Source organism: Hetaerina americana, unplaced genomic scaffold (assembly GCF_022747635.1).
Source record: "Hetaerina americana unplaced genomic scaffold, ioHetAmer1.1.p SCAF_7, whole genome shotgun sequence".
Taxonomy (NCBI): domain Eukaryota; kingdom Metazoa; phylum Arthropoda; class Insecta; order Odonata; family Calopterygidae; genus Hetaerina; species Hetaerina americana.
This window is the reverse complement of record NW_027287316.1, coordinates 760913-773526: the sequence shown is the minus strand read 5'-3', so window position 1 is coordinate 773526 and position 12614 is coordinate 760913.

Sequence of the window (12614 nt, the reverse complement as noted above, 5' to 3'; positions counted from 1 at the left end):
GATGAAACAATTTCAAAGGGAAAAAATGATTCACCTTCACCCGGATTCGAACCCGGATCCCTCGATGTCCGAGTTTAAGAGGACGCCCCGGTAGCTTAACTGCCGAAAGCACTCGGCCGGACATCGAGGGATCCGGGTTCGAATCCCGGGCAAGGCGAATGATTTTTACACTCTGAAATTGTTGCATTGAAATGCACATTAGCGGATGGCTCCGTTAAAAGTTACTGTGGCAGCTTTTCCCGTAGTGTCTTGGAATCTTTAACCTAATGATATGCCACTTTGTCTGGATCATTGAAACATATAAAGAAATCATCAACACATACAGCTATTATCACAACTGATACTTCACGTTTCAATTTAAAGCAAAGAAAGACTTCACACTCCAATTACTTATAAATAATATTGACAAGTGAGCCTTTTCTCACTTCAATTTCTGGAGGAATCTTTTAGCCTTAAAATTTTTAAACAGCCTTTTGTGAGATATACTTTACCCTCGATTTCCTCAGCAAAAATACCTTGGGCTGACACATATAGATATACTACCTTGATCAAAAAGTTCCCGGAATTTATTCAGAAAATTAAAAATACAAGTTTATTCATCTAAATCTATATTGTCCCCTTCAAAGTAATCCCCATCGACTGCAACACACTTATGCCAGCGCTTGATCCAATCCTCGAAACATTTTTTATATTCGGTTTTCGGTATGTCCATCAGTGCTTCCTGCGATTTTTCCATTACTTCCTCTCGGCTGCTAAAACGCGTTCCCCGTAATGGTTTTTTAACTCGATTGAACAGAAAGAAGTCACAGGGAGCTAAATCAGGTGAATTCGGTGGCTGTTGGATGGTATTTGTTGCATTTTTCGTCAAAAAATTACGAATAATGATAGCACTGTGCGACGGTGCGTTATCATGGTGCAAAATCCACGAGTTTTCTGCCCACATTTCTGGTCTCTTTCGGCGAATTGCTTCACGCAAACGTCTCATAACGCCCAAATAATACTCTTTGTTTACTGTCTGGCCTTCTGGCAAAAATTCATGATGCACTACACCGTTGTATTCCATGAAAACCGTCAGCATTGCCTTCTTTTTTGACTGAAAACGACGTGGTTTTTTTGGTCTCGGCTCATTTGGTGAACGCCATTCACTTGCCTGATGTCTGGATTGCGTGTCGTACTCATAAACCCACGTCTCGTCTCCAGTAATGATCCTTTTGATGAATGTGGGATCGGATTCAGCCTCGCAAATCATGTCTTTTGCGACGTCAACACGGTCTCTTTTTTGCATGAAATTGAGGTCTTTTGGAACCAACTTTGCTGCTACACGACGGAAACCCAAATCATTAACCACAATGTCTTGGGCGGATCCATAGGCAATGTTCAAGTCCTCCGCTATTTCTCTGATGGTTAATTTGCGGTTATTGACCAACATTTCTTTTACTTTATCAATTTTTTCACCGACTTTCGATGTCGATGGTCATCATCTTCGGTTGACTCACGACCACTTCTGAACCGCTCGTGCCACTGGTAAACGACCGTTTTTTTTAGAGAATCGTTGCCGAAACACTTTTCCAACATTTCCAACGTCCGTGCGCCACTAAATCCGTTTTTTACGCAAAATTTAATACAAGTTCGTTGTTGTAAATTTAAATCCATTTCTGCAATTGTAAAAAATCGCCAACACACACAGAGATAGATGTACTCTTGGCTACGTAACTTTTTCAAATGTCAAGTTATGACACTAAGATTTAAAGGGAATGTCAACAACAGATGTACCAATTTAACAAAAAAACAGAACTAAAATCGGAACGATCGGAGCGCCACACGGTGGTTATTCCGGTAACTTTTTGATCAAGGTAGTATTTCCTAAGATTTCTATTAAGGAAAGAATCACCACTTCCAAGTGATCTACCTCAAGCTACATTCCTAAAATCTTTCTTTTTATTTTATAGATCCATAGAGATCTGATTACTTACCTGTCAGGAAGTCTATCTACAGGAACTTGACTATGTCATAAAATGACTTAATTTCTCTCTCTATCACATAAATCCTCCGAGTAGGTGGAACTTTTGCATGGATTAACTTTTCCTCAATAACTAGATCCCAAGCCCTACATGCTTGTATTTTTCTTGGGATTACAATGGCAAGGTGCAAATATCCTTTGAAACCTTGATATGATTTTTGAAATATTTACTTTTTAGCTCAGCATCAAGCTTCTGATGCTTTTCATGTGGCATCTGAGCATGTGTATCACAACCAAAAATTCTTAAATGAGACCACGTTTTTCCTCCACAATTTTACAATATTATGAGAAGTATTATTGATGAGGTTAATCAGATTTTGTGTAATAAATTAATGTGAATTCTTTTAAGCTTCATACTTGTTGACCTATATTTTGATTTCCTCCAAGGTTCATGCTATTTTCAAAGTTCTTTACCTGACTTTTAGATTAAAAAAACAACTATACGATTAGTTTTCCCGTAATCATCTATGAAAATCTGTATGCACACATAATAGGCTCTACTTCGAGCAAATTTTCTTAGACCTGCATTAATGTGAATGAAATAGTTCCTCCAGGCTTTTTTATGCTTTGACTTTATAAAGGCCTTTTACAGTTTCGCTTCTATTCATAGAGAACTGCTTCTGCTCATCATTAGAAAATGAGAATCCCATTATTCTGCTTTTATGCAATAGATTCATACCAATTCCATTAATGTGAACCAGTCTTTCACACCACCAGGATTGAGAATCTTCTTTAACAGTAACATCAGCTAGTTCTTCTGCTGAATCTATATTACATTTATGTTCCCTTGCCTCTCCTTAGAAAGCAGACCTGATATCCTACATGCCAATATACTTCCTTCATCCCGTCCAACATCCCTATCCTATTCTTTCCCCTTTCTTAATTTGCTCAACTCTCTCCCCCCTCTATCACAGTCTTCAACATCCAACTCCGATCAATATGCCTTTCATCCATTTATTGTATCTCCTTGTGCTTTCTCCCAACAATCTCCTCTCCTCCCCCATCATACGTACCTATTACTTCCTCATTTGTTTTCCTTTCTGTCCACTCCACCTACTCTATCCTTCCCCTCACCCACATTTCAAAAGCCTCCAACCTATGCCTCCAATCCTGTTTCAAAGATCATGTTTCCGCACCATAAAAAACCATGCTCTATATCAAAGTTTTGATGGACCTTTTCTTAACATACTTACTTAATGCCCCTGTCATCAATCCCTCCTCCTTGTGAAAGTTTCTTTGCCTAATGCAATTCTTTTCCTTATATCCCTACTACTTTGGCCATTTTCGTCCAAAGCACTTGGTGGCACAAAGATATGGCACTTAACCTGTTCCACCTGCTACAGTTTCTGAGCTCCTCTTTAAATATTAAAATTGGCCTTTCCCTTTCCCTAAAATTACATAATCTTTGTTTTTTTTATATTGATTCTCACCTCATACTCATCTAACTGACTTTTCAATGTGCACAATGTTGCAACCCCTTGCCTGACTGACAAACTAGAGCTTGATCATCTGCAAACCTAACTGATTTTATGAATTCCCCACTGACTTTCATTCCTACCTGCAGTTCTTCCTGTGCCTCTTCAACCATTTCTTCCACAAATATGTTGAAAAGCACAGATGGCAATGGACACCCCTGTCTTATTCCTTTTCCCAATGCAGCCCATCCAGATTTTCCATCTGCCGTTTGCACCTGAGCAGCCTGAGACATGTACAGGTTATGGATATAGCATTTACCAGGGAGCACATGACTCCTATAAATAGAGCTATACAGGGGTGTAGGGGAAACATGAAGGAAATAGAGGAAAATGGAGAGTAGCACTAGCTTTTGGGTTAATGCAATACTAGTTATAATAATGGCTACTCTGAATTGTAATTGTTGAGTGTTGAAAATTATAATGTCTTCTGCAAAATAGCGAAGTTAAGTTAGATTTTCTTGAATGAATTATATATATATATATATATATATATATATATATATATATATATATATATATATATATATATATATATATATATATATATATATATCTCAGCATTCAGCATTCTTATAAACAAGGAGGGTTTTGTACAGATGGTGGAAAAACCCACGCGCGGGGGAAACATCCTCGACGTCATACTTGTGAGACCGAAAAAGTGGGTAGGGGAAGTCAATGTCCTTCCGGGAATAAGTGACCATTCAGCTGTGCGTATGTATCTAAACTGGGAGAGGGCTCAGTATAAGGGGCTAGTAAACAAAAAGATAGTTTGACAATATAAACGTGGTGATAGGGAAGGGCTCCAGACCTTTTTAAGGGAAAAGCATTTGCAATGGGTAAGTGGTGGGCAGAATGTAGAAGAAATCTGGAAAACATTTATGGGGATAATGGAGGAGGGATTAAATAAATTTGTCCCGAAAAAAATTCTTAAAGAAAATACTGATCCAGAGTTCTACAACCGCAAAATTAGATCCTTGAAGAAAAAACTGAGAGTGATTCACAAAAAGCGGAACGAGAGCTCGGAATGGCTCATAATTTGCAAAAAATTAGTTCGTGAATTGAATAGAGAAAAGAAAATAGCCAAAGATAGTTTTCTACAGAAAATAATCGGGATAGATAATGGAAATAAATTTTACAAGTACCTCCGGAGGAGGAAAGACAACAGGGAAAACATAACAGCTTTAAAAAAAGAGGATGGAACACTAATCGTTGATGATAAGGAAAAGGCTAATGCATTTAATAATTGGTATGCAAGTGTATTTAAGGTTATTGTAAATAAAAAGGATCCTGTAGATACATCTCTGAGTCAACAAGGAGGCGAAAAAAATATTAAATACCAAAAGTACGAGGGTCATCCGGAAAGTAGTACTCGTTCGTGCCGCATGAAGTGCTGACGACGCGAGTAGCCGCTGGACGAGGTCAGATAGCTTCAGTGGCTTGTCTGTCTTCTCTGAGCCAAGTTGCGTGACGCTAGCATTGCCTGTGTTGTTTCTGTGATTGTTTACAATGTTTAAAAAAATTGAGAACGCCGCCAGTTGTGAAGTGAGGGCAGTGATTAAATTCCTCAATGCAAGAAACGTTCGCCCATGTGATATTCATCGCCAATTAAAGGAGGTGTATGGAGACAATGTAATGGACGAGTCGTCTGTTCGGCGGTGGTGTCGCAACTTCAACATGGGGAGGGGGAACACACACGACGATGAGCGTTCGGAGAGACCGTCTGTCATTACAGACCAACTGGTGAGCTCAGTTGACGAATTCGTGAGGAACGATCGGCGCGTCACAATTGATGACATCTGTGAGCATTTTCCCAATGTTTCTCGAACAATTGTTCATGAAATTGTTAAACACCATCTGCATTATGCAAAAATTTGTGCAAGATGGGTCCCTCGCGTATCTCAATGAGCTGGCGGCGAAGGACTATGCAGCAGGAATACAGAAACTTGTCACACGTTATGACAAATGCCTTAATTTGCTTGGAGATTATGTTGAGAAGTAGTTTAAAGTATCCTCTTTCAAATAAAATTTTTTATGTTTGTTAATATTTACTTTTGTGTCTTTATTTCACGAACGGGTACTACTTTCCGGATGACCCTCGTATTAAAACAACGAGCGCAGAAATTTATAAAAAAATTATGAAAATGAGGGCAAATAAATCAAAAGGGCCAGATGGTATCTCAATTGACTTTCTTAAATTGGGTGGTAGTGTAGTTTCAAATTATATAAATCATTTATTCAATGTTAACTTAAACAATAATGCCCTGCCAAATGCTTGGAAGGAGGCATATGTTAAGCCAATTTTCAAAGGAGGAGATAAAGCACTAGTTGATAATTATAAACCGGTAAGCTTGACATCAGTTGTATGCAAGCTATTAGAAAAGATAATAGCTGATTATCTCTGGGACTTGTGGGAGAGTGAGAATTGGTTGTATAGTCGCCAATATGGTTTTAGAAAAGGGCACTCTTGCGAAACTCAGCTATTAGGGTTCTGCCAAGAAATGTTTGACTCTATGGATGCGGGAATAGAAGTGGATGCTATAATAGTCGACCTGTCAAAAGCCTTTGACAAAGTTGACCACGATCGCTTAATGCTTAAGATGGGCCAATTGCCACTACTCACAGATGGAATAGTAATCTCTTGGGTCAGAAATTTCATGGAAGGTCGAACTCAAAGGGTCAAATTAGGAGAAGTGTATTCTGAAAAAACAAGGGTAACATCGGGAGTCCCACAAGGAAGCGTACTTGGCCCGCTCTTGTTTTTAATATATATAAATGATCTCCCAGTAAATATTAATTCTCAGATAAGACTTTTTGCAGACGACTGTATTATCTACAGGAAAGTCGAAAATGACAGAGACCGTGACAAACTTCAAAGGGACATAAATAAAATGGCAGATTGGGTGACAAAAAATGGGATGGATATTAATGTTGACAAATGCAAATCCATCACTTTTAGCGACAAGGTAAATGGAAACAATTGGGAATATAAATTCTCAGAAAATGTCATTCCTAGAAGTGAGACTTGCAAATACTTAGGTGTATATTTAACTAAGGACTTTGGGTGGGGGCTAAATGTGGAGTACATCTTTAAGAAAGCTTTCAAAACTCTTCATTGGGTGATGAGAAACCTCAAAGGGAGTGTCAGAGCAACCAAGGAGAAGGCTTATCAGACCCTAGTAAGACCAATTTTAGAGTACGCTTCTCTTGTATGGGACCCTCATGAAGAAGGTCATATTAAAAAACTGGAAAAGGTGCAAAGGAAGGCTGCCCGATATGTACTGGGGAAGCATAGGAGGATGGAGAGTGTGTCTGACATGCTAGAAACGCTGGGCTGGGAACCTCTAGAAACTAGAAGGAAAGTAAGCAGACTTTGTGGAATGTTCCGAATTCTGAAGGGGGAGAAAGCTTGGGCAGATCTTAGGAAAGAGGCGGGGAACCCAAATTTTATAGGCAGAAATGATCACAAATTTAGGGTAAAATGCCAGGCACAGAGAACAAATAAAAAAAATTTTCTTTTCTAAATAGAACAATTGTTGAGTGGAACACCTTACCTGCAAAAATATTCGAGCCCTTTCCTAACAGAGTGTATACTTTTAAGAATAGATGTAAGACATATATGTAATAATTTGATTGATGAGTGGTGTATTGTATTATATGTAATTGCTTAATTTTTTTGTTAATTTATCTTTTTTTCTTGCTGATTAATTGTTGTAAATGGGATGGGGATTCCCTTGTTTTGTTAAAGAGATTTGTGTTTTGAAGTCTGGTTTTATGTATTATCTTTTGCGATTATTTGGGACTTGTGTGCCACCTGACAATGTCTAACAGCACATGTGTATTTTTAGTAATAATAATAATTCTTTGTTTTGATTATTCTCCTCTATTCTCCTGTACTAATCTGTATATAAATATCTTGAGATGCCATTCACTGCATTGGAGAGACGTGGGTAATAACAGTAAAAATGAGTGATTGTAAACACTAGAGGGCGATCATGAGGAAGAGCAGCAGTTCCTCACTCAAAGTCACTGATCACTGAAATCAAATAATAAATGCACATGTCCATTCAAAATTGCAGCTGTTAGGATGAGAGTGGGCTTCTCTGTTAATCATCTAATACACATTTTGATGTCCTCATGATCTTGGTTTTTAAATGCATCAATTACTGTTTCACTAACATGAGGAACACAGGTGTGGAAGTTAGATGCTACAGGCATTCCATATGCTACGTATGTTCCCAGTAGTTTTTAATAAAATTCTCTCTTTTGGATGTTATACATACTTCACACATTCTATCTTCCTATATATAGTGTGAAAAACTTTCCCTTTCAATGAACAAATGTCACAATGAACATTTTACCAATATGTATATTATTGAGAAATGTTTTGGTCAGAATGAGCATGGGAGAATTGACCAAAATATCCTACATGTGTATATTTGGTCCATTTCCATTACTGTATGCCAATCAATGCCAGAAAAGAGTGACGACTGTGGTCCGTTGCCACACCCTCACTTGAACATGAAAGGTCAGAATTATATGCTCATCCATTATTGACTCAACAAAGTATTTAAAAATGAGATTTTGTTGCACAGACATGTTCTACCCTGAAATGCTAACTCTTCAAAGACCTTCTGCAATGTGTTGCACAATGCCTCTCATGTCATTTGAAATGTCTGAGCAATGATGGTCAGAGCTGCGGCTTTCTTTTTCTCTCTTCTTCGGGTTGCATTTCAAAGTTCTGTACTCATTCGCGGAGATATCTGAGGAGAATAAATAATCAATCCTTGAAGTGACAATCATTCTTTCTTTCAGTTTACACTGGAGAAAATAACATTCCACTGAAGATGATTTTCCTTGATAAATGACCCTTATAAATGGTAGAATAAAGTGCAATGGTGAATAATTGCCTGTGCACACTATAATTACATCATTGCAGACTAATCATTACTACAAACAATCGAATATACTACACTGCCCTAACTCTGAAGAACAGACTTCTTCCTTTTGTGTAGATTCTGTGCTGGGGACGAACTCACCAGCCTTAGCCGGCTGGTATGGAATTGGTTGTTGAGGGAGTGCTGGGGGTACGGAGGACACTGATTCTGATTTTACTTCTGCCTCTATGTACACTGATTCTGAAAGGGACACTGACACTGCTTCTTTTACTTCTACTTCTATGGACACTGATTCTGATTTTACTTCTGCTTCTATGTACACTGATTCTGAAAGGGACACTGACACTGCTTCTTTTACTTCTGCTTCTAAGGACACTGATTCTGAAAGGGACACTGCTTCTTTCATAGAGAGTTCTATTGCATTGAATGATGAGGAAGCTACAAGCTACAGGTGAGGCATTGAGGAGTCTGAGATGGGCATTGATGAAAGACCTAAGAGCTATAAACTGGGGGCTGATGGTTTGATTATTTTCTTTTGTTGCTTAAGGAAAAGGAGAAAAATAATCATCAAAAATATAATTCGTGAAGACTTGGAGGTGTAAGCAATAGTAGTATTTTTTGCCTTCAGGGTCATGCGAATGAATTTCAATAATGCCATACCAATGTACCCTAAATTTGCCTTATAATTGGAAATGAGTAAGTATTTGGCATATCAATACCAGACCAATTTGCATCATTTTAATGCAGTGAATTAATTTTTCAGCCATAGCATTAATTATTGGATTGTTAATATAATAATAACAATGCAAGTTCAACATTAGTTTCAGGCTCCTTTTCATTTTCATTCATTTTGTTAGTGAGGACATCCCTGTAGGACATCAGGATTACCAGCCTGCTGCTGCTGTGTTACGCCTCAACGTTCTAAGTTTTTTCACCATGAACAAGGACTCAGAAATTTTCTTTGATATACCAAAAGTATGTTGACTCTATTCAAGCTGGTTATTGATGTGGATTCTCAACAATTTAACTCATTTGCTGTCAGCAGTGTTAAAAGTCAGCATCCTACTTGAATGCTGGGTTGTGTGTGTTTAGAGCTAAACTATTAAAATAAAACCAACGGATAACTTGTGAAAGAGTTTTACTAGAAATATTATTAACACCTAAAGGTCTTCTTTGCTCATTCATCATCATCCTGGCACAAATGTGGTATCTTCATACTTTGAAGTTTTACAAGTAACATTAGAAGAGATGTCATTGGTCATCACTAGGACCGACAAGGGTCCAAGGATGGAACACCATATTTCACTGGAAAGATATTTGACCTATATCCATTTAATTCAGCATTCAACTCAATTAGTGTTCAATAATCATGAAAAAATTCAATCAGTTTGAGCTCATTTGCTTAATTTCCATAATATTCCAATTTCCAGAGTACTAGAAGGTGTGGGGCACTGTCAAAAGCTTCAATTTGCATCATAATGCTGGCAGATTTTTTTTCCAAAGCATATTGAATTAGCTTAACTGTATGGTTGATCGCTGGAGCAGTTTGTTATGTCTGGCCTAAAGGCAAGCTGGTGGAAGGGAAAATAAGCTTTTAAATCAAAGTGAGCTGATTTTTTATTATCACCTCAAATAGCTACCAAAAAATGGGAATAATAGAATTTTACATTAACTGGATATCTCAACCTTGTCACCTTGGTTTTATAAATAAGCACAGAAATTTCAAAAAGCTAAGATAAAAATTTTAAGAACAGAAACACCATTCTTCTCCGAAGAGGCTGGCCTGGTAGGTGAAACACTTGGTGTCAGGTTTTCTTTAGGCACTTACCCTCCCCCAATAATTATTTCCTTGTTTTTTTATTGTGTTTGTGTGATTGACAGATCCCTGGCATAGGAGGAATCCTGGCAAACCCTGAACGAGTGAGTGTGGGTGATTAACAAATATCTAAAACACCTGAGTGATGGAGTGATTGTGTGTTTACATAAGTCCTTTCCATATTTCTGTTTGATTGATGGGTCCCTGGCATGGGAATCCTGGTAAACCTTGAGTGTGTGTGGGAATGTGATTCACAAGAGTGGCTGTCATTCCTTAACACACCCCGGTGATTGAATAGATGTAAGTTTGTTTTACTTTTCATTATTAATTCTGCCTTTTTGTGCTTGATTGAGGTATATGTGGATCACTGTTTCCCAAACACACCCTAGTAACCTAATATGTGTTCCCTATTTTCCCCCCTACTGTTTGTAACTTTGTTTTATTCCCTCCGCTTTTATAGTCTAGAGCTAATCAAGGTTATGGTCTCAGCTATATCGTTTTCATTGCTTCATGAGAGTAGTTCATTTCATATTTACAGAAAAGCGCAGTTTTTGCATTTTTATAATTATTGCCAGATAGGAAACATGCATGGAAAATATTAGCCAGGGGTTGGCAAATATTATTTCTTTTGTCATGTTAATTTACAGGTCATGGATATCTTTACTTTTTTATCATTTCAAGTTTTTCAAGAAAGGGGAGCCTTTCTGCTACTATGCAAATTTCTTTGTGAAGACACTTAGCTTACTGTATAGCTTAAAAATTCCAGTGAGCGACAGTGTTGCATGGCTATCGCGAGGGACATTCTGCCACTACTGCATACGTTTGATCTACGCTATTTGCTTTTGCCCATTGTAGCCTTCCGTTAACGAATATTTGGCATCTATCTATGCCGTGCGTAGAGCCCGCGTATATCTTTCGTATACAGTATCATGTACTGCCATGTATCATCAACATGTACTGCCTGCGAGGATTCTTCTGCATACATGTCGTATGCCGCTTCGATGACCAAGTCATAGATAGCGTTCAGAGAATACTCAGCGAATATACAAATTCTTTACCAAGTTGATCTGTCTGCATACAGAGTTGAAAGACTTCATGAATCGGTCGCTTGGTAATTACACAGTAATAGTTGTGATTTTACACGGTCAAAATTGTAATGTAATTTCGGAAACATTTTTCACTTTTTTGGAGGGAGGAACTAGAATCGGCGGACTTTCGTTTACCCTTCCAGTCGGTTCCCTGGAAGCATTGAATTACGACTGTGCATTTTACCGGTAAATGACGGTAAAATATTCCAATTAATTAAGTTTTGAAATACCATGGGTATGCCAATACGGATTATTAAAGCCGATATAGTTTTCTTTTTTAGCTTTCCTCGATCAGTAGTCATTAGACCATTATTATTTAATGATATTACATTTAGAATGAAAATTGTGTTTTTCAAACAGTTTTAAAATAAATTACTGGTCCATTGCTTTATCGGGCATTTCATTGAGTAAGAAAGCCGTGGAAACAGACGCAATAGACAGTGGGAGAAGATTATGCTTGCATGATGCGATATCATAACGGAGGATGGTAGAAAAAGGCAAAACGCTTTTATGATTTATGCTCGATGACATGCTCCCTCTTGAAATCGTTCGCTCCCAATTTGTGTTTCTATTCCTTTATTATATTTCTCATATGACTCAAAGGTTTTCTTACAGATCTGTAATCTGAGAATTTTTAACAGCGTGCCAAGTTTTTTTCACTGATTCCAAATTATTTCAACGGATGAGAATTTTCCCAATTGATTTCAAGCTTAAGGAAATTTAACGGTATTTTTGAACTCATGAATGTCTTTTTACGAAATAATCATTATTTCCCTAGTTAGGTACATAGTGTATTTCTAATGCATAATTATGAATGCAGGGATGCAGTTAATTGAGGAGATTACACATCTAATAGTCATCATGTGCCAAATACTATTCTTCACATTTTCAAGCTGGGCTATTAATAACAATAACAGTCAAAAAATAGCTTTGTATTTACACCCTTTCATACATTATAATGGACACACATTTAATTTGAATCTGTACTCGTCATTCATTTTGATGGCATTTTCAAAATAAAATTATCCTTGGAAATTTGAACAGCATTTGAGTAAATATTGCTGAGAGAAAATGCTCACAACTTCCGCTTCGTGTTTGCAGTTTCATTATTAAATTGAGAAGTGCGAATTATCTTAAGTGATCAGCCGAGTTTTCTGTGGGTTCTCCTTTAAACTATAGATAGAGGAAGTTGGTTTTCGTTCATTTCAAACCCAGTAATATTCCAAATAGTCCTGATGCCCATCTCATTCAATCCTCATCTAAACCCTCAAATAATGAAATGAAAACTTATTTCCCGTAAACATCACCAAAGTCTTTACA